This window comes from Chiloscyllium plagiosum, chromosome 17 (genome assembly GCF_004010195.1).
Source record: "Chiloscyllium plagiosum isolate BGI_BamShark_2017 chromosome 17, ASM401019v2, whole genome shotgun sequence".
NCBI lineage: Eukaryota > Metazoa > Chordata > Chondrichthyes > Orectolobiformes > Hemiscylliidae > Chiloscyllium > Chiloscyllium plagiosum.
The window spans coordinates 58,927,167-58,950,488 of record NC_057726.1 but is presented as its reverse complement, the minus strand read 5'-3'; the positions used below and the strand labels follow the sequence as shown (position 1 = coordinate 58,950,488).

General features: G+C 40.5%; 1 protein-coding gene across 6 annotated transcripts in view; it reads left to right on the top strand.

Moving 5' to 3' along the window:
• Nucleotides 1–23,322, top strand: part of smpd3 (sphingomyelin phosphodiesterase 3) — a 285,032-nt gene that overhangs the window by 165,163 nt on the left and 96,547 nt on the right. Inside the window, exon 1 of one of the 6 annotated variants that reach the window (XM_043707235.1) lies at nt 21,575–21,604. The exons of the other annotated variants lie outside the window; for them this stretch is intronic. The gene's annotated coding sequence lies outside the window, so the exon portion shown is untranslated. Of the gene's footprint in view, nt 1–21,574; nt 21,605–23,322 lie in introns of those variants that run through there. 6 annotated transcript variants of the gene reach the window in all.

Here is a 23,322-nt window from a genome sequence, read left to right as displayed (position 1 = left end):
AGGAGCTAGATACAGTTCTTATGGCTAAAGGGATCAAAGGGCACAGAGAAAGCAGGAACAGAGTACCAGAATGATAACCATGACCATGTTGAATGATGAAGCAGACTCAAAGGGCCAAACTGCATCGTTGTGCTCCGATCTTCAATGTTTCTATGTTTTTTCCATGTTCCTTAAACTGCAGCTAATGGAACTCAATGAGCACAGGAGAGATATTTGAACTGGACTTTGTATGAGATAAGTCATGAGCATTAGAGGTTTGGATACTTCCAGTTTATAGAGAGTAGCCAATAGTGAGTTGAAATAGTCAACTCCAGAGGTAACAATGGAACGGGTGAAGATTTCAACAGCCTATAAACTCAGACAAGAGCAGAGTTGGACAATGTTATGAAGGTGGAAATAAGCAGTCTTGATGGTGGAGCAGGTATATGATCAGACGTTCATTTTCATGACACCAAGATTACGGGTAGTGTGGTACAGTCTGAGATAGTTCCCAGGAAAAGTATTGAAGTCAGTCACTAGGGAATGGAGATTTTTCTGGGGGGGGGGGCAAGGAAGATAGCTTCAGTTTCCCCAATATTTAAGTGGAGAAGTTATGTTACTTCAGCACTGGATATCAGATAAACAGTATGATAATCATAGAGGCTTGTCCACTCTGTCTGTTTCTTTTCGTTTTTTTCCCTCTTCTTGTGTTTTATTTCTTGCTTTCTCTTTACTTCCCGTCCTTGACCCTCCAGTGAAGTCTTTGGGGAATCGCAGCCTCAGCGTTGACTTCTGGCCTGAAAGTAAATCCAAAGCGGATTCCCAGCACTCCTAGTCTTGAGAGCCTTGAATTGAAACCCAGCATTGTCTAGAAGCAAGGGCAAGCATAGACTGAAGGCAATGCCAGGCGCGGTTTGGAGGCTAGGTGTTGGCATGGACTGCATTCGAAGGACAGTAATTCTGTTATTATATTTCTTTATTTTTCTAATTTATTCCTATGATTTTGTACTCTTATACCTAAACTGGTGTGAAGGTCTATAGTACCGGACTGTTTATTTCTTTACTTTTCTAATTTTTTTCCTAAGAATTTGTCCTTAACAATCTGTGCCAAGGTACCTTTGTACCCAAGATGGTGCCAGAAGTGACAATGTGTAAACTTTTCACTGTACTCGTGTGAGTACATGTGATAATAAAGCTAACTCAATTCAATGTGAAATTATGAATAAAAAATAGGACCAAGTATGTATCTCTGGAGTCACCAAAGGTCACTCATTGAATTAGGATTCTGTACAATAATTTGGTGAAGATCCTGTACACCTACTGAATTTGAAATCTAGACATCCATTTGCTCGGATTTGTAATTAGTGGTGACACAACTCAGCTCATTGCTGACTTGGATTTCCAATTGAACTGTGTGTGTGCAGGCTCAAGACATTGCTTTCATTTTCATAAGGGTAACAAAGACAAATGCTGTTATTTTCATTATTGTTATTACTACAAAATCTGGCTTGCCAAATTAGAAGGATGAATTATATACAGAAGAATGAGAAATTTATTCAATTAGGAAATTGTAAGCCCTGTCAAATTTGGAGTTGCAAACTTAAATTGAATTTGGAATTAACAATGCAGTGAAGTGTGAAACTGTCCACTATTGATTTAAGAGCAGTTTCTAAATGGCGAGAGGCTAGGAACAATGGGAGGGCAGAAAGAATTAGAGATCCAGGTACAGATATCATGCAAAGTTATTTCTGGAATGGATGGATGGACTTATGAGGAAATGTTGGGCAGGTTAGGCTTGAATCCACTGCAGTTCAAAAGAATAAGAGATGACTTGATTGAAACATATCAAATCCTGAAGAGTCTTCACAGGATAGATGTGGAAAGGATATTTCCTCTTATGGGAGAATTAGAACCAGGTATCACTGTTTAAAAATCAGGGATCATTCATTTGAAACTGAGATTAGGAGACTTTTTTTTCTCTTCAGAGGGTCATAAGAGAAAAAAAAGACTCTTTCAATGAGTCTTTGGAACTCTTTTCCTGAAAAGATGTTGCCATCAGAATCCTTTAATGTTTTCAGAGTAGACATAGGTTCTTGGAGAAAGTGAGCACTGGAGATCAGAGTCAAAACGTGTGGCACTGGAAATGCGCAGCAGGTCAGGCAGCATCTGAGGAGCAGGAGAGTCAATGTTTCAAGCGTAAGCTCTTCATCACAAATGTGTTAGGGACCCAAGGGGGCTGAGAGATAAATGGGAAGGAGTGAGGATGGGGGGAAGGTAGCTAGGAATGCGATAGATAGATGAAGGTGATAGATTGGAGTGGAGGGTAGAGCAGATAGGTGGGAAGGAAGGAGGGCAGTGCCAAGTTGGAGGGTTGGATCTGGGATAAGGTGCGGGGAGGGGAAATGAGGAAACTGGTGAATTTGGCATTGATTCCAGTGACTGGAGGGTCCCAAGGCGGAAGATGAGGTTTTCTTCTTCCAGTCATTGGGTGGCTAGGATTTGGCAATGGAGGAGGCCCAGGACTTGCATGTCTTTGCTGGAGTGGGAGAGGGAGTTGAAGTGGTCAGCCACAGGGTGATAGGGTTGTTTGGTGTCTGTGTCCCAGAGATGTTCTCTGAAATGTTCCGCAAGTTGATGTCCTGTCTCCCCAATGTAAAGGAAATCACATTGAGAGCAACAGAGTCAGTAGGTGTTTGGATGTGCAGGAAGATTTCTACCAGTTGTGGGAGGATCCTTTGAGGCCTTGGATGGAGGTGAGAGGGGAAGCACGGCCACAGATTTTACATCTCTTGCAGTGGCAAGGGAAGATACTGGGAGGGGAGGGTTGGTTGGTGGGGGGTGTAGACCTAATGAGGGAGCGGTGGAGGGAATGATCTCCTCGGAATGCTAAAAGTGGTGGGGAGGGAAATATATCTCTGGTAGTGGGGTCTGACTGTAAGTGGTGGAAATGGCAGAGGATGATGCATTGTATTTGGAGATTGGTGGGTGGAAGGGGGATCCGTGCTTGTTGCACTTGGAGGGGTGGGGTTCAAGGACCGAGATGCAGGAAGTGGTGGAGATCTGCTGGAGGGCATTGTTGACTATGTGAGAGGAAAAATTGTAGTGCTTGAAGTAGGAGGCCATCTGAGGTGTTTTGGAGTGGAATTAATAATCCTGGAAGCAGATGCAGCAGAGGCACATGAATTAGGAGTATGTAATAGCATTTTTACAGGAGTGGGGTGGTGGGAGAAGGTGTAGTCCAGGTAGCTGTGAGAGTCGGTGGGTTTGAAGTAGATGTCCGTGTTGAGACAGTCACAGGAAATGGAGATGGAGAGGTCCAGAAAGGAGAGGGAGGTGTCCGAGATGGTCCAGGTGAACTTGAGGTCAGAGTGGAAGTTAATGAACTGTTCAACCTCCTCAGGGAGCACGAAATGGTGCCAATACAGTTATCGATGTAGGGTAGTAGAAGGTGGAGAATGTTGCTGGTGTAACTGCAGAAGATGGACTGTTCCACATACCCAACAAAGAGGCAGGCATAGCTGGGGCCCATGCAGGTGCCCATGGCTACCCCTTTTGGTCTGTAGGAAGTGGGAGAATTCGAAGGAGAAATTGTTGAGGGTTAGGGCCAGTTCAGCCAATCAAATGAATGTGTCAATGGAAGGGTACTGGTTGGGTAAGCAGGAGAGGAAGAAATGGAGGGGTTGGAGGCCTTGCAGATACATCAATTTTTCAAACTATCAGTCACTGGTTGAGGATAGATCCTTCCTGCGTCTCTGGTGACTTTTCCCTTTCCTTACAACAATGGATTTGCAAAAACAAAACAACTTATGCAGAAATGAGAGATAGATGTTTTCTCTTTGTAGGCTGGATATTTCTGCTGTGTTGGTCACACCCATTGCTGCAGCTACCGGCCCAGAAACAGATCAATTGGTTTTTACTATGCCGAGCCCTCCCGAGTCCACAACAACTTCTTCCAATCAAAAGACTGTCTCTGTCTCCGGGCAAATTGTCCTATACACACATTCTATGTAAAATTCTTGTTCACAGCTTGACTTAGGCAAAGGCGTAGGTACAATTGACAATGTGTTGCAGTAAGTTGTTTTTAAAATGACAAACATTTTCTTATGTGGTTTCCTCAATTTAAAGCAGTATTTTTTCTGATATTTTGTCTACAGTCCAAAAAAAGTGGTCTTTACATGCTTCTAGTAGTCACCACTCACAAGTGAAATCTGAAGAATCATGTCAGACTCAAAATGTTAACTCTGTTTCTCTTCTTTGCTGCCAGACCTGCTGAATTTCTCCAGCATTCTTTGTGGTTTTTGTTTAGATTTCTGGCATCCTTTAGTATTTTGCTTTTATTTAGGGAGTTGTCTCGGGATGTAAACCAGTCAAGTGAGTGAGCAAACTGTTCTCTAGTTTAGCAATAAGAAGAGAAAAATTGGATATTAGGGTCTTAAAGAAGTGGCTGGTGAGATAGTTAACATGTTGATTTTAATTTTTCAAAATTCCCTAGATTTAGTGGAAGTTCCTTTTGCTTGTAAAGTAAGCAAACGTAACTGCTTATTCAAAAATGAAGGCAGACAGAAAACAGGAAAGTACAGACCAGTAGCTTAACACCTGTCATAAGAAACATGTTAGAAATTATTACTAAAGATAACATAGCAGAGCACTTAGATATGTTCAAGATGATGTGGCAAAGTTTTTAGAAACATGATTTTTAGAAAGCAATGTGTGATGTGGATGTACTGTATTTAGATTTCTAGAAGATGTATGAGAAGGTGCCACATCAAAGGTTGCTGTGAAAATAAAACCTCATAGTATAGGTATAGAAAAATGGTTGGCTTGCAGAAAGCACATTGTAGGCATAAATGGATCATTTTGCTGGTTGGCAATTCGTAATGTGTGGCGTGCCACACAGATCAGTGCCAGGGCCTTTTTATTTACATGATTTGGATGAAGAGGCCAAAGGTTTGGTTACTAAATTTGCTGATGACACAAAGATAGGTAAAAAAATAAGTTGTGAAGAGGACGCAAGATGCCAACAAAAGTAGATAGGTTAAGTGAATGAGCAAAGATGTGGCAAATGGAGTACAGTGTGGGAAAATGTAAAATTGTCCATTTTGGCTAAAAGAATAAAAAAGGAGAACATTGTTTTAGTGGTGAGAAATTGCAGGGTTCTGAAATGCAAAGAACTCCTGTGCCCTAGTGTATAAATCGCAAAAGGTTGGATGAAAGTAAAGCAAGTAGTTAGGCAAATTAATGGAATGTTATAATTTATTGTGAAGGAAATTGAACACAGAACTAGGGAGTTTATGCTTCAGATGTACAAAGCATTGGTGCATACTCTAGAATATTAATCTCCTTATTTAAAAAAAGTATAGGAATGCATTGGAGGCAGTTCAGAGACGATTATTACTAGTCTTACACCAGGAATGGAAGGTTGTCTTGTGAAGAAAGCTTATGATGTGGAGTTGCTGGTGATGGACTGGGGTGGACAAAGTTTAAAAATCACACACCAGGTTATAGTCCAATAGGTTTATTTGGAAGTACTAGCTTTTGGAATGCTGCTCCTTCATCAGGTAGCGGTGGAGCAAGATCGTAAGACACAGCTTTTATAGCAAAAGATCACAGTGTCATGCATGCTAATGATATGATATGTTGAACAAACCTAGGTTGCTGCTAAGTCTTTCATCTTTTAGAATGGGTTCAGGTTTCGGTTCATTAATGTGTAAATCCCAGAACTTCTTTCAAATCACATTCTTGAGATAATTTATGGTTTTATAAAAAAAGGTGGCATCTCAGCTCAGACAATGCCTTAAAGGTATGAGGTTAGAGTCTGTCTGTATCCCAATCTTGAGTGAGATTGGTTCTATTTCCAAAGTAGGAATTTATAAAATGTTACATGGATTGACTGCCTGCATTGATTGCCTGCAGATTGTGTGCTTTTTGAACAAAATAAAATGTATCTGCAATATTCTGCAAATGCAAATTCACCCATAGACTTACATGTGAGGGAGAGAGAGTGTGTGTGGAAGAGATCTGAGTGAGTGCATGTGAGAGTGTGTTTGTGTGTGCACCTCAGGAGTGTGTGTGTCTGAGAGAGAGCATGTCTAAGAGCGAGGGTCTGTGAGAGCATGCAAGAGTGTGCATGTGTGTGAGAGAGTATACAGTGTAGTAGGGTCTAGACATGTACCCACTGAACTTTAGGCAACTTGGTTGAAATGTATAAGATCCCATGGGATTTTGATAGATATAGATTTTTTTTCCACTTCTGGGTGAACTAGAACTAGGGATCACTGTTTAAAAATAAGGAATTGAACATTTAAAACAGTTAAGAAGAAAACTTTTCTCACAGAGGGCAATAAATTTTTGGAACTGTCTTCCTCAAAAGATGGTGGAAACAGAGTGCTTGAACACTTTTAAAGGTAAGGGTAGATAGATTCATGCTAAGCAAAGTAGTGAATGGTTATTAGGGAAAGGTGACAAAATGGAGTGATCATATCAGCTATGATCTTATTGAGTGGAGGAGCAGGCTCAAGATGCTGAGTGGTCAACGCCTGCTCCTAATTTATAAATCTATGCATGAAAATTTCTTCTTCAAAAGGTAGAAGAGGCTGTGCCTTTGAATTTATTCAAGGTTCAGTTAAAAAGATTTTTGATAGATAAAGGAGTCAAAGTTTATAAGATGCAGACAGGAAAGTGAAGACCACAACGAGATTAATCATGACCGTATTGATCGGTGGTACAGGTTTGAAGTGTCAAATGACCTACTTTTGTTTCTGATGGGGAGGAATCCAAACAAGGAATTGTGGGAAAGGTCGGTCTGGATTTGAGATGAGATGACATTTTTAATACAGCGACTAAAAGGGTTAAAATATGAGGACAAGGCTTTTATTCTCTTGAGTATGGAAAGTTCAGGGTTTGTTTTGTGTGTGGAAGGTGATTAATTAAGTTGATTGAATAGAATCTATCACAAGGAGATTTGACCTTAGGCTTAAAGCTAAACCATACAGAAAGCTGTCAGGAAGCATAAGTCATATGGAAATCTTGAATGCTTTCCCAAAAAAGCTGTTGAGGTGAAGAGACAATTGAAAATTTCAAAACCACATTGATAGATTTTGTTATACAAGTCTATTAAGAACTAAAGTGGGTAAATGAAGTTGATATTAAGATCAGACATGATCTAACTAAATGTTTCAAGGTACTGGAGGGGCTACTTCTGGTCCTAGAGTTTAACTGTCATTTTCATTTCCAAATACTTCAACTGTGTGTCAGTATTTGTGAGAAGATGCAATTACTATGTAAGTGTCCTCTTTATCCCGGTATATGTGACATGCTGTTCTTGACACAATCAAGTCCTACAATTATTGTTACAGCATTGCTATGTTAGGTCGCTCAGCCGCCAGGTTGTGTATGTGCCCCTTTCTGGAATTTCTTATGCCTGAACAGATAACGTGGAATCAAGTTCTCTGATGAATATTTCAGTCAGCTCTGGCTCTCCAGGAAATAACTGCAAGTAGAACCCCGATATGCCCTGCCCATTAGTGGTTGAAATTAATTTGGTTGAAAGAACCTCGTGAGTTGGAAAGAAGCTTATCATGTCACTGAGCTTTTATCCTCTAGCGATTTGAGGCAGATGATGTTTTGGCACCCAAACCAGAGTCAGGAATAACTGCATCTTCCTCTTGCCAACTGTTTGCATCTGTTACTATCAAACAGCACAAACAATGTAAAGGGTGCTGAATATGGGCATAAAGGAGGCAGTTTTTGCTTTAGTTATTTTACCCGAACCAACCAGAAGCAGTATAGTCAGAATTGTCACACATGTCAGATATTATCTGTGTCAGAGAGCACTTTCATCAATAAGAGAAAATCTGATGAGAGAGCAGATCAGTATGGAACCTGTTTTCCAGGTTGTCATTCACTCACATATGTAGTTAGGATTACCAACCCTTCACACTCGCCCTTCCCTCTTCCCTAGAATATCTTGACACCAAGAACAGCCATGTAAGAATCCTACTCATTGACTACAGTTAGCCTTCAACACTATTATCCCCTCAAGACTAATTGTCAAACTTGGTGATCTCAGACTAAGCCCTACTCTCTGCAACTGGATCCTCAGTTTCCAGACCCACAGGCCACAATCAGTGAAGATTGGGGACAATATTTTATCCTCCGTAACACTCAACACTGGAGCCCCCCCAGGGGTGCGTACTCAGCCCCGTTCTGTACTCCCTCTATACCCGTGACTGCGTCGCGAAATACAAGGCTAATGCCATTTACAAGTTCACTGATGATACCACCATAGTCAGTAAAATCTCAGATGGCGACGAAACAGACTACAGATGGGAGGTGGAAGACCTGGAAAAAATTGTGCATTGAGAACAACCTAACTCTCAATGCCAGCAAAACCAAGGAACTCATTATTGACTTTCGGCAGGATGTTACTCATGCCCCCCTAAACATTAACAGCACAGAGGCGGAATGAGTGGAGAGTGTCAAGCACCTGGGAGTGGACATTCACAACAAGCTTTCTTGAACTCTTCATATGGATGCACTGGTTACAAAGGCCCAACAACGTCTCCTCTTCCTCAGGCAGCTGAGGAAATTTGGCAGCACGGTGAATACCCTTGGTAACTTTTATAGATGTGCCATCAAGAGCATTCTGTCTGAATTTATCACCACCTGGTATGGCAACTGTGCCATTCAAGATCGGAGATGGTTACAGAGAGTGGTGAATTCGGCCTGGACAATCACAAAGGCCAAGCTCCCATCTTTTAAATCCATCTACCAGGCCTGCTGTCAAGGAAAGGCTGCCAGCATTCTCAAAGATCCATCCCACCCTGGCAATATTTTTTTCAACAATCTGTACCATCGGGAAGAAGGTACAGAAGACTGAACACACGCATCAGCCAGTTTTGAAACAGTTTCTACCCTACTGTTAGAATATTGAATGGACTCAAACTCGTAACATTCGCCTGTACCTGTGTTTTTGTTTGTGCTGCTGTTTGCCTATTATTTAGTTATCTATGCCTTTTAACTGTGTGATCTGCCTGTATTGCTCTCAAGACAAAGCTTTTCACTGTACCTCGGTACATGTGACAATAAATTCAAATCAATTCAATTGTTCTTGGGTCTGCAGGAACTAAAGATTAAACCGTCGGAGCAGGTCGTTCTGCTATAACATGACAGTTGTGTTCCTCTGCAATCTCACACTATACAAATTTGCACTGTGGAAAACCGCTATAGAACATCGTGCTACCAGTTCAGTAGAAAGTTCACATTATCTAAACGACATTCACAATTTGTCAATTGCATTATAACCAATTGTGCTGATGAAACACGTGTCATAACAGAACGACCTGAACTACTGTGAACATCCCAGAAGAGAAGTAATAGGGGTTCTCATTTCAGAAAGTGTTTTCATTTTCTTTGAGCATCTCAATTTATTGTTCTCTTGCAGTACTGTTAGCAAATATGCATTATTGCATGCAACTTGTATTTATAGAGCATCTTTAACAAAGTAATATTTCTCATTTTATTTCACTGAAGAGTTGTTTATCAAAATTTGACAATGATCCATATAAGGAACTAATAGGGCAGATTTGGGACAAGATTAAGGTAACTTTTATCGATTTTCCTTAAAGGAGGTGTGTATAGTGTAATTTGGGCCACTTGAAGCCTAGGCAGTTGATGGCATTTCCACCAATGGGAGAACAAACAGGAGACCAAAATTGGAGGAATGCAGAAATAAACTGCAGATCTACCCTGTCAGAACCACAGCAAACACAATGATTAAGGAGAGGTACCAAATAGTTGAAGATCTGACTCTTTGCTTCATGCTTCTCTGTCCATCTCAAATGATTGTCCATTTCCTCTTCTTCATTAAGCCAATGTAGAGCATGCTGATATTATCACCACACTATGCATTAGACCTCTCACACTAATACTCTGGATTTAGACCCTATCAATAATGAACCAAAACCTGCACTTTAATGCATTGTCTGAGCTGAGATGTCATTTTTTTTAATATAAAACCTTAAGTTATCTCAAAAATTTGACTGAAAAGACATTCTGGGAATTTACATATTAATGAACCAAAACCTGCAACCCATTCTAGAAGATGAAAGACTTAACAGCAGTCTAGGTTTGTTCAATATATCGCATCAGTAGCATGCATAGCACTATGATCTTTTGCTATAAATTCTGTGTCTTATGATCGTGCTACAAACCTACCTGATGAAGCTCGTAGTTCCAAATAAACCTGGTGTTGTGTGATTTTTAACTTTGTCCACTCCAGTCCAACACTGGCACCTTCACATCAATATTTTACTTCACCTTCTTAGTTGTCGCTTTCACAAAATTAGTTTCCGGAGTTAATAGGAATGACTAAACACAACTGCATGTCCATTTAATTTTTTCTCAAGGAACCATTGGAAAATAAAATTAGAAGTGTGGTACAGTACAGTGGTTGAATCAGATAGCCTATTTTATACATTTATCCAATTTCAAGCTATTCCATGTGCTCTCCTATGTTTGAATACACTGTATTCGCTTGCTCTAATGCTGCTGTAAAAGACAAATTATGTGAACAAATTATGTGTTCACATAATTTGTTCAGACCCACAAACCTATTCTGCTCTCACTGTAGAAACACCATCATTGACAAAGTAAGGTTCATTACTGATGTCTTAAGTAGAGTAAAAGCCAAATGTTAATACATGTTAATATATACATTTTGTGACTGATTTAAGAACATAGTAAACAGCTCAACAAAGCTGACTACAATAATCATGTGACTGAACTTGGCAAAATGTTCAGGGAATTTCTCCAAAGTCACCATCATTCATACCTCAACACCCAGATACATCCTGCGTCTGGAATGCTAGTTATTGTTTCAGAATCTACAGACAGAAATAATTATCTTCGAGAAAAGATCCTAGTGTGCACACACACACATGCACATGCAGCCATGCACAACTTTTTATTGTAACTTTTTGGCAAGTTCTACCTTTGCCCTATACCTTTGTTGGAGAAATTATCTGGGGAGGGGGGGTTTCGGGTACACCCCTGTGTAGAACTCCAGGGAAAGTGTGGGAAGAAAGAGAGAGGGCGGGCAGTCAGTCATTTGAGACAGTGCCTAAGCTCCCTTCGATGTCCAGGACTGTTCTTGGCAGCATTTCAGTAAGCCGGGTTCGTTTTTAATCATTGGAAACGCCTCTTTGATGTAAAGTTTCTATGGGGACCTTGAGATCTTCTTCGGATAATCCGAAATTTGAATAATTGATATTTGCATAATGGAGGTTCCTCTGTATATATGTAAGCATGTTTATGTTGCAAAGAATATTGCCCTCACCCATACATTCAACAGTACAGATATATGAGGAACATCCTACTTCTATTTTACTTTTAGCATGGTATTATTACAGTCTTTACAAGTCAGAGGTGTTATGGACAAGGCTAGACCACTCAAACCATTTTTAAGCAGGCAGCCCCAGACCATAAGTTTGCAATTTGTTTCGATAAGTGTACAGTGAACATTACTCGGAGTAAGTTAGCTAAGTTGACTACTAGATTTTAAACAGACAAATATTTATTAACAAAATTACGCAATGAAATACAAAGAACAGAATAAATAAACTGAGTTATGTAGGGCTTAGCCAAACTAGACTTAATTATGCTGTTCCAAATGTACACAACAGTCCCGAAAAGCAAACTCCCTTTAAACCCCCAGTATAAATGGAACACATACTTACAGGTTGAGGTTGAAGGGCAGAAAGAGAGAGAGAGAATTTCCACAGAGCTCACTGTTGAACTCCTTACTAGTTCAGACTAAACTAAACTGCTCAGCTAGACAGCTGACCACTCTCCTTTCTTTATACAGGTCACTCCTAAAACATGACCACTTTGACCTGAAGTCTCATCTGTTTACATATAAATAAAAGGTCTCTCAAAATGCTTTTCATCTCTGTACCAAACCAGACTGATCGGAGCCCGGCCTGGTGTATTACCCCTCTGAAAAATATCAAGGACAGAGTGTCCTTGAGCCAAGGAACAGCTTTTAGAGAAAAAAAGGGATTAACTCTGTGACAGAGAGCACAAGCAGAGGGAATGGGTGAAATGCACCTCCACTGTTACAAATCGTAAAAAAAAATCACAATCTTTTTATGGATAGATGATGAGAATGAGGAGAAAGATTGCTTTAAAACTCTCAATATGTCCACCATGGAAATTGTGTGGACTTACTGAGATTGATTCAATAAAACAAGCCAGCAATGCGACCAATGTCTGAGATGGAGAAACAAACCAAAATAAACTGATTGATTGGAAACCAAAAAGAGAAAATTGATGAAACAAAATAAGTAGCCACAACAAAACCTTCTCACTCGAACATTAGAAAATGGCATGTTTTAATTCAAAGTTGTTCATATATCAGGATTGTTTAACTGCCAAAATGTTAGGTATTCTGAGTGCACACCAGTATTATAGTTGAGAAATTACAAGTGAAACTACCCAGCAAAGTAAAAGAAATACAATAATTAAAGTGCCATCTGAACACCTAGGCCTGGTGCACAATTAGAATATCTAAATGTGGAATTAGGACCAGAAACCTATCAACATCATGTCACCCAACTCGAACTGGAAACACCTAGAAAATGGATAGAGGTTAGGAAAGATAAAGAGAATGGGAAGGAAGAGAGAGAGAGAGGAGAGTGCTTTCTAATTCCAAAGGGAAATGCTTCCTCCATTGAGTGTGGTCTGTGCTTTGGACACTGCGACCAGTTTATGATTAAAAGCGTGTTACCCAAGTGCTCTTGTCAGTAAGGCAGACAAAGGGACACAGAATTCAGTTTCCAGTTCAACTTGAATTTATGAACAAAATATTTCTTAATAAAATCACCAAGTAAGCATTTCCCAATACCCACAATATGTACTATTTATCTAGCTCTATTTGTCTGAGAAAGGATATTACCTGCAACAATCCAAGTGTTTAAGCTGTCTAGTTGGAATCTCCTTTTTCTCTGATGTAGCATTGTCTCTCTTCCACGAAGGCGCATCTCACATGTCAGGGCAAGTCTTCTCCTGGGGCTTCCTGGGTTGCTGCAGTCTTCCAACACAAGCTTTGCTGTAAATCCTTACAGTAAATCTTCACTGAGGGATGGCTTCCAAGTGTTGTTTTTATCCCCCTCACTCCAAACTTTCCTGAATGTTCTTTGGCCAATGGGGTCATGAGCTGTGCTCAAAGCATCCAATCAGTCGTGCCGACATCCGTCACTGTTGCCATGCCAGAGGGGTGTAAAGTGCACATCCTCAGGCACTAGCTTGAAATCAAAGAAGCCAGAAAATCTGATCGATACTTCTCTAATACTAACTTGTGGGCTGGTTGTAACTGGTTCCACATGACCCTTTTTAAAAAATTCATTCATGGGATGAGGGCATTGCTGGCTAGGTAGCATTTATTGCCCAGAGGGCAGTTAAGGGTCACCAACTTGCTGAGGTTCAGGAGTCAAATATAGGCCTGAGCAGATAAGGATGGCAGTTTCCTTCCCTAAAGGGCATTAGTGAACCAGATGAGTTTTTCCAACAATCGATTCATTGTCATCATTAGATTCTTAATTCCAGATATTTGTTGAATTCAAATTCCATAATCTGCCATGGCAGGAGTTGAACCTGGGTCCCCCAGAACATTATCTGGGTCTCTGAGATAACAGTCCAGCGACAATACCACGAGGCCATCACCTCCCCTTAGGGAGCTCAGATCTTTGACCTTAGTTTCCACTATTCTCTGTAGTTGATATTACTGGCAGCTGTTTAATTTAGTTTGGCCTATTTTCTGTCAGACTCAAATTTCTCCAGTTGTGGGTCAATTTAGAATGGCCAATTTTGGGCCTCTGGTTAAACTTGTAACAGTCCAAATCTCCAAGCCACAGAATCAAGCTTCAAAGTCCTCAGATACACTACGTTCATTTCTACATTTGAAGAGGGTAATGTGGATCTCTTCTTTGCTACTTTTGAAAAAGTTGCAGGATAGTTACCATGGTCTCTAATAATATGGTCTCGAGTGATTCAGGGTCAGATAACAGGAATGATCAAGCAGTCTATTCCATACTGATAACCAAAATGTCTGTTAATTATGAAGAGACAAAAGTTGCCATGTCATGAGCTTATGGGCTGACCCCCAGGGAATATCACAAGCATTTCTGGAATGCTTAAAAGAAACTCATGCAGAGCTATCTAGAATTCGAAAGACAAAAGTAAACTATTTTGGACAGGTGGGTCTGCTCCATAAAAATATGCACATTTATATTGAGTAACTAAATTACCTACACACAAATCTAAAATGCACTTAGAGGAACATAGGATCCTTAGAACTAAAGTCACAGAGTCCTAGAGATGTACAGCATGGAAACAGACCCTTCGGTCCAACCTGTCCATGCTGACCAGATATCCCAACCCAATCTAGTCCCATCTGCCAGCACCCAGCCAATATCCCTCCAAACCCTTCCTATTCCTATACCCATCCAAATGCCTCTTAAATGTTGCAATTGTACCAGCCTCCACCACATCCTTTGGCAGCTCATTCCATACACGTACCGTCCTCTGGGTGAAAAAGTTGCCCCTTAGGTCTTTTTTATATCTTTCCCCTCTCACTCTAAACCTATGCCCTCTAGTTCAGGGAAAAGTCTATTTATCCTATCCATGCCCCCTCATAATTTTGTAAACCTCTATAAGGTCACCCCTCAGCCTCCAATGCTCCAGCGAAAACAGCCCCAGCCTGTTTAGCCTCTCCCTATAGCTCAAATCCTCCAACCCTGGCAACATCCTTGTCAAGCTTTTCTGAACCCTTTCAAGTTTCACAACTTCTTCCTGATAGGAAGGAGACCAGAATTGCACGCAATATTCCAACAGTGGCCTAACCAATGTCCTGTACAGCCACAACATGACCTCCTAACTCCTGTACTCAATACTCTGACCAATAAAGGAAAGCATACCAAACGCCTTCATCACTATCCTATCTACCTGCGAATCCACTTTCAAGGAGCTATGAACCTGCACTCCAAGGTCTCTTTGTTCAGCAACACTCCCTTGGACCTTACCATTAAGTGGAAAAGTCTGCTAATATTTGCTTTCCCAAAATGCAGCACCTCGCATTTATCTGAATCAAACTCCATCTGCCACTTCTCAGCCCATTGGCCCATCTGGTCCAGATCCTGTTGTAATCTGAGGTAACCCTCTTCGCTGTCCACTACACCTCCAATTTTGGTGTTAGCTGCAAATGTACTAACTGTACCACTTATGCTCACATCCAAATCATTTATGTAAATGACAAAAAGTAGAGAACCCAGCACCGATCCTTGTGACATCCCACTGGTCACAGTCAGAAAAACAACCCTCCACCACCACCCTCTGTCTTCTACCTTTGAGCCAGTTCTGTATCCAAATGGCTAGTTCTCCCTGTATTCCATGAGATCTAACCTTGCTAATCAGTTTCCCATGGGGAACCTTGTCGAATGCCTTACTAAAGTCCATATAGATCACATCTACTGCTCTGCCCTCATCAATCTTCTTTGTTATTTCTTCAAAAAACTCAATCAAGTTTGTGAGACATGATTTCCCACGCACAAAGCCATGTTGACTATCCCTAATCAGTCCTTGCCTTTCCAAATACATGTACATCCTTTCCCTCAGGATTTTAGAGGGGCAGCAATTGTGGCTGAGAGCAATAAGTTCACCCATCAACCTAACCACTTAAGACAACCATTTCAGAAGCAGTTCCAAAATCAGTGGGACGAATAAAGGAGCGAGCTCAATATAAAGCGTGCACAACCAGGACTCATCTCAGATTTCCCAGCCTCAGACTCATTCTTGTGTTCTTAGTAACTTATAAGTCAAATTCAGTTTCTGGTCATTGGTAACACACAGGATGCTGATAATGACAGAGTTGGGAATGATGGTTAGATTCTCTTTTATTAGAGATGGTCAATGTATCTTTTTGATTTTTTTATTGTCATCTGTACCTAAATACAGTGAAAAGCTTTGTTTATGAGCAGTACAGTAGTAAGCAAGGACATCCAGATCATAGGGAGCAAGATAGGGTTAGACAGAAGCATACAGGTTATGTCACACAGGGCGTGCACTGGGCAAAATCAACATTAGCAAGATCAGCATTATTTGAAGTTAGACAATCCATTCAACAGTTTAGTAATAGCTGAGAAGAAGCTGTTCCTGAACCTGCAGGTGCGTGTGTTCAAGTTTCTGTAACTTCTGCCTGATGGAAGAGGCTGTAGGAGAACATTACTGGGATGAGATGGGCCTTTGATGATGTTGGCAAACTTTCTGTGGCAGTGAGCCATGTAAATGGAGTCCACGGATGAAAGGTTGGTTTCCATGATGGTCTGGTCTGTGCACACAACCTGCTGTAGTTTGTTACGGTCCTCAGCAGAGCAGTTACCTTACCAGGCCTGGACAGTATGTTTTCAATGGTGCATCTGTAAAAGTTGATGAGGATCCTTATGGACATGCCAAATTTCTTGAGCCACTGAGGAAAAAGAGGCATTGTTATGCGTTCTTGACCGTCATGTCAACTTGCAAGTCCAAGACAGGTTCTTGGTTATTGTCACTCCTAGGAACTTGCTGCTCTCCACTCTCTCAATCTCAGTTCGTTGATGTAGATAGGGACGTGTTCTCCACCTTTCTTTCTGATGTCAATGATCAGTTCTTTAGTTTTGCTGACACTAAGAGAGAAGTTGTTTTCATTTCATCACATCACCAAGCTCAGTATCTTCTTTCTGGATTCTGAGCCGCCATTGTTAGATATCCGTCCTACCATGGTGGTGACATCAGCAACTTGTAGATGGCATTCATTCAGAATTTGGCAACACAGCTGTGGATGTGCAGAGAGTACACCCTAGGAGGCCTCCAGTGTTGAGAGTTATCATTGAGGAGGTGCAGTTGTCTGTCTTCACTGATCATGGTCTGTGGGTCTGAAAACTGAGAATCAGTTGCAATGACTGGCACTGTGTTTCATTTGTTAACCCAAACCCGGTGTAACAGTTTGGAATGGATTACACCTGGGTAGCTCCAGAACTGATACCGTTGGGGGAGTATTTGCTAGACTGGTTGGGGAGCACATAAACTAAATTGGCTGGGGATGGGAACCTCAGCAAGGAGTCAGAGGAACGGGACTCAAAAACAAAAAATAAAGACAAAGGGGAATGAAGAGCAAACAGATGTAGAGATCCAGATACAGATATGACAAAGGCTCGTTCCATCTAGAATGGATGGATGAACTCATAAGAAAAGATTGGGCAGACTAGGCTTTGACCTGATCCATTTGTTGTGGGATTGCCTAGCTTGATTTATCATATATTGCCTCTGCTCTTTGGCAGTCAGGTAGTTCTGCCACGTAACTGCAACAGGTTGACATCTTTTTAGGTGTGCTGGTACTGATCCTGACATACCTTTCTGTAATAGTATTTAACTAGAGTTGATCACTAGGCTTGATTATTATTGTAGAGTAAAAGGGATATGCTGAGATATGATATTACAGTTGAATACAATTTTGCTGCTGCTGGCCCACAGTGCCTTATGGATGCTCAGTTTTAAGTTGTTGGATCTGTTTTAAATCTCTTCCATTCAACACAGTGGTGGTGCCACATAACACGATGGATGATTTGTTTGATATGGAGATAGGACTTTGTCTTTTACAATGATTGTTCTGTGTGTTCTCTTACCTTTCCCATCTTGGACAGATGCAGCTATGACAGATAAATTTTTGGAGGTTCTGTCGCCTCATGCCACATGCCTAGTCTGGTAGATATGTCTTTTGGGGCTCAGTGATTAATGGTGGCTTGAGACAGTCTAGTGTTTTGCCATCTTTAGTATTTTTTTCCAAGTGGTGTTTAATGTTGAGGAATATTGATTCAACAGTGAAAAAGGATGGCAGGTAATAATCATTTACATATATTATTCTATATGATGTATAAGGGTAAACCATCTTTATGGCTATATTTCAAAACCACGTTTCAAATTGAGATCTGCATGAATAATCCAAGAGTTGTCAGATTTCTGGATGTAGGTTTGCTCGCTGAGTTGGAAGGTTCCTTTTCAGACGTTTCATCACCCTACTAGGTAACATCTTCAGTGAGCCTCCGGATGAGCCTCACAACACGAAATGTCTGAAAACGAAACTTCCAGCTCAGTGAGCAAATCTACATCCAGAACCTCAACCTGAGCTACAAATCTTCTCAAAACTCATTATCAGATTTCAATTGCAGCTACAATTCAGTATATTTGAGTGGTTGATGGTCTTATCATATGTGATTTCATTTCTATGTAAGAATAAATATGTTTTCTACAATGACAACATTATTTTCCTATTTTTGTTTGTTTCTCACGTTTGGAATTTGGTGAGTCACAGAAGTGTGTGTGGTCCTTTGCAAAATGAGTCCACATTGGAAAAAGTAAATTGTGTTCTCCTACACTTCCACTTATCACTTTTTGTATGTCTGTGCATAATGTGTTGTATGTGTACATGTCTGTATTTGTGTATAGCTACATATCCTATGTGACTGTTGCGTGGTAGTTAGTTCAGTTGGCTGGTTTATGATCCAGAATGATGCCAACAACGTGGGTTCAATTCCTGCACTGACTGAGGTTACCATGAAATACTCTCCTTCTCAACCTCCCCTTGTTGAGATGTGGTAACCTTTATGTTAGACCATCAGTTATGTCTCTCTCTCTCTTTCTCTCTCTCTGTAGTCCAATTGTTTGTCAAGACTATCTGAGTTTACCTTTTATGTGACTGTATACATGCATCTACAATGCTATTATCCCTCTGTGTGTGCATGAATCTATATTCTTCAATCCGCAATTGGCTTTGACCAGCCTAGGACCCAAGATTGACTCCCTCCCTAAACCTCCCTCTGTATGCACACTCTTCTCCCTTAAGTCACTTCTTAAAAAGTCTTTGAGCAAACTATTGGTCACCTTTCCCATTTTGCCTGATTATCCTCTTCTGAAGCATGTTAAGACATTTTACTATTTAATGGCAACTTGTAATTGCACTTATTTGTTGCTGATGTACGTGTATGCATGTATTCAGGAGACAGAGATAATGAATATTTCTTCATGTTTTCATTCCCGACTAGAATAAGTAAAGGATCTATACCAAGACATCAGAGCAACGTACTTACCTAAATGACACTAATCAGCGAGGTAGCTGGTAGGAGCATTTTAAAGATTTTCATTTCATGACAAAACAATGAAAGCATTCATCTAACAAAAGACTGATTGAAAATTAGAGCATACCGTCATTGATTACCACAAGTTTCATCAACAGCACCAGTAGTGTTATGAATTGAAGCACTGTGACAGAGCTGGTTCTATCAATCAGCCAGCCAGGCACTTAATAAGAATTTTTTTAAAAATTCATTCAGGGATGTGGGCGTCATTGACAAAAGTTATTGTTCATCCAAAATTTCCCTTGAGAAAGTGTTGCTGAGGGATCTTCTCAAACTGTTACAGTATTCACACACAGTGCTATTAGGAAAGAAATTCCAATACTTTGAAACAGGGACAGTTGTTCCAAATCAGATGGTGTACAACTTGGAAAGGAATTTGTAGGTGGTGAAGTCACCATGCAACTGTTTCCCTTGTCCCTTGAAATGATCGAGATCACACTTTGGAAAATGCTGTTCAAGGTGCTATGGTGAGTTGCTACAGTGTATCTTGTAAATTGTACACACTCCAGCCACTATGCATGGGTGATAGTGGGTGCGAATAGCTAAGAAGGTGATTGGCACCGATCAAGGAGGCAGCTTTCTCCTCGAAATGCTGAGCATCTTGAATGTTATTGAAGTTATTCTGAACCAGGTAAGAGAAATGTATTGCATCACGCTTTCTTGTTGATGATGGGCAAGCATTGGGAGGTCAGGTGGCAAGTTACCGTGGCAAGAATTCTCAATCACTGATCTGCTCTTGAAAGTATACTGGTTGGTCTAGTTCCATTTCTGTCAATGGTAACCCTCAGGGTAGTGATGTGGAGCCTTCAGCAAAGGTTAATTGTCATTGATCGTCAAGTGGTGTTGGTTAAATTGTCTTTTGTTGGAGATGGTCACTGCTTAGCATTTGTATGTTGTGAATGTTACTTACTATTTAACAGCAAAAACTCAAATGTTATCCATGTCCATAAATAGATCAGTGTCTCAGGAGTTGTGAATAGTGCTGGATATTGCACAATCATCAATGAATGTACCTTTTCAGATCTTATGATGGAGGGAAACAGCTGAAGATGGAACATTCTAGATTCTTTAGGTTTCTGCTCTAAATTAAACATCAATTTTAAATATCACTCTCTTTAGTGTTTCTCAGACAAATTGTTATGATGCAAATACAATTTTGTTTTTATTGCAACACTATGATCTGCTTGTCACATCACAAGCAGCTTATAATTTAAACTAGGAATGAATTTGGTATTAAATTTGCAGTGTCATCCAAGGAGACCACTGTATGATTATGCTGGTTGAGTAGTGGACGCTCCTATGAGGCTAGTGCCAGGATAAGATGTACTCTTTGATCATAGTGTCTGGTGCTCCAGACCAGTGATTTCTAAGCAATGGGCACCGAAACTCGAAATGTAAAATTGTAACATTGGATTTTGGATCCTCATCTTAATGAGCAAAAAAAATTCACCTTAAAATGTCTTTTAAAACTTTAAAACAATCACCAAGAGTGACTTTGGTCGCAGCATTACTGACTGTAAACTGGCTGCATTCTCTCGGATATAACTGGTAGACTGGGCTTGTTAAACATGGTCAAAGAGCAAACACATTAGAAGTGTGTAATGGAACTTGATCTAGCTGCGTCTTACCATGTCAGTATTGGTACGGGTAACTGCTGCACAATCCTCGTGGAATTGATTTGGAGGTGCTGGTGTCGGACTGGGGTGTACAAAGTTAAAAATCACACAACACCAGGTTATCGCCCAACAGGTTTATTTGGAAGCACTAGCTTTCGGAGCTCTGCTCCTTCATCAGGTGGTTGTCACCTTCATCAGATGAAGGAGCAGCACTCCAAAAGCTAGTGCTTCCAAATAAACCTGCTGGACTATAACCTGGTGTTGCATGATTTTTAACTTTGTAGAGATGAACACCCTTCTTCAGATGTTGACAATATATTGTAAGGCATCACCCCATAGCAAATGGAATAATTTCAGCATTGATCTAACAGCTCAACACTGGGCAGCCATGAGGTGCTCGGGCCAACAGCAAAAGCAGGTTTCTACAAAAGCTGTAACATCAAGTGGGAATGATAGCAAAGCGGTAGTGTTACTGGATGAGTAATTTGTAAGATATTTGTGGAGCCTCCTCCTCCTTCAGGAAGTTGTTTAATTATCCACCTCCATTCATAACTGGGCGTGGCAGGTCTACAAGGCTTAGATCTGATCTGTTGGTTGTTGAATTGTAAACCTCTGTTTATCATTTGCTGCTTGTGCTTTTTGACATGTAAGCAATCCTGTTTTGTTGCACCAACAGGTTGACATTTCATTTTTTGGGATGTCTAGTGCAATTCCTGACATGCCTACCACAATCTTCCATCGACTACTAAAATTAATTGGGGATTAACATCATCACGGCTTCCAATGGTAAACAAGGCAGAAATTTTAATTTATTTGTGTAACTAATTTACTTTATGTAAATAACAAATCAGCTACTACCAACCAACCAATTAGAAAGCCTTGTGTGTTTATCTCTCAGTGGGTTCTGTGTGTGTGTTTTGTTTGTTTTTCACTTACTTCCTCCCCTGCTTCAATCTGTTATTTAACAGGAAGCATATTGCAGATCCCAGCTAGTCAAGTATGGCAAGGCTACATTCTAAGGTAGCACCTTAAGACTTGTATTTCTCAAGAACTGCTGCCACACATAAAAGCAATGTCAGCTTTAAGGAAATTGATGCCTGGGCATACTTGTATCTTGGCATCTTTTGAGTTTACGCATGTTGTAGTGTAGTAAAGGTTTCAGAAATGAAAACCACAAATACAATTTCTGTAAAATACAGTTTACTAAATATAGTACAAAAGGAAATCACAAAATTCAATTCAATCCAATTTTATTCAAATAGTAAATACTGTATGTCATAAAAACGTTTTAACTGTGTGACAAACAAACTAATTACTTTAAACACAATAACAAGTTTAAAATAATTTGGTTCACCACGTTTACAAGAATTAGAAGAAGATGCTGTTATAAAACTGTAAATTGATTTTGACTGGTCCACATGTTGATCCACAGCATTCTTATTAGACTGGGTGGCCAGGAAAGATAGCCTGCCATGTGCAGTGGCTACAAATATGTTTTTATGAGCTTCAACCTTGAGAAGCTCTGTTTGCTGCTTGCCACCGATAATGATAAGGTTACCAGATTTTTGAGTATTGTCCATGTGTTTGGGAAATGGTCATGAAATTTGTTGACACCAATAAATTGTAGTACTGTTGAGGAGCACTGGAGTGAGTTAGAAGCAGATAGTCAAGTTCCTCACAGAGGCCACCCCTTTATTGTCAGAGCTCTCTGCCAATGCACAATGATGGCCCTCTCGGTGAAGTTTTCTTGTCAGGGAGTTGTGTCATATTATGATGAAAACCCTAAAAATTCACAAGCTGATTCACTGGCAGATGCAGTTCTTTCATAGTGACTTTGATGTATTTGAAAGCTGGTTGAAAAATTCAATGTTGCAACTTGACTTCTGAATTGTTAACAGTTTCATCTTGATAGCTGTAGCTAAACTGAGCTTTTTAATGAGAAACGAGATATAGATTTTTGCAGAATCCCAAAAAAGGAAATGGGTTCTGTTGAAGATGTCAAGTCCCATCACAAGCTTGAGTGATTACCATCCATATGGAATGAGAAAAAACACTCGAGATTTGGGTAAGAATTTCTGGTCTGTACACCCTTTGTTTTCCTGCATTCACACTTCTGTACTGTCATAACTTTGGCAGTCTGACAGCGTTATGTTATATTCTTTCTGAATACTCAGTCCCTCCCCCGGACTCATAGAGTCATAGAGTACAGCATGGAAACAGGCCCTTCGGTCCAACCCATCCATGCCGACCAGATATCCCAACCCAATCTAGTCCCATCTGCCAGCACCCAGCCCATATCCTCCAAACCCTTCCTATTCATATACCCATCCAAATGCCTCTTAAATGTTGCAATTGTACCAGCCCTCCACCACTTCCTCTGGCAGCTCATTCCATACACGTACCACCCTCTGTGTGAAAAGGTTGCCCCTTAGGTCTCTTTTATATCTTTCCCCTCTCACCCTAAACCTATGCCCTCTAGTTCTGGACTCCCTGACCCCAGGGAA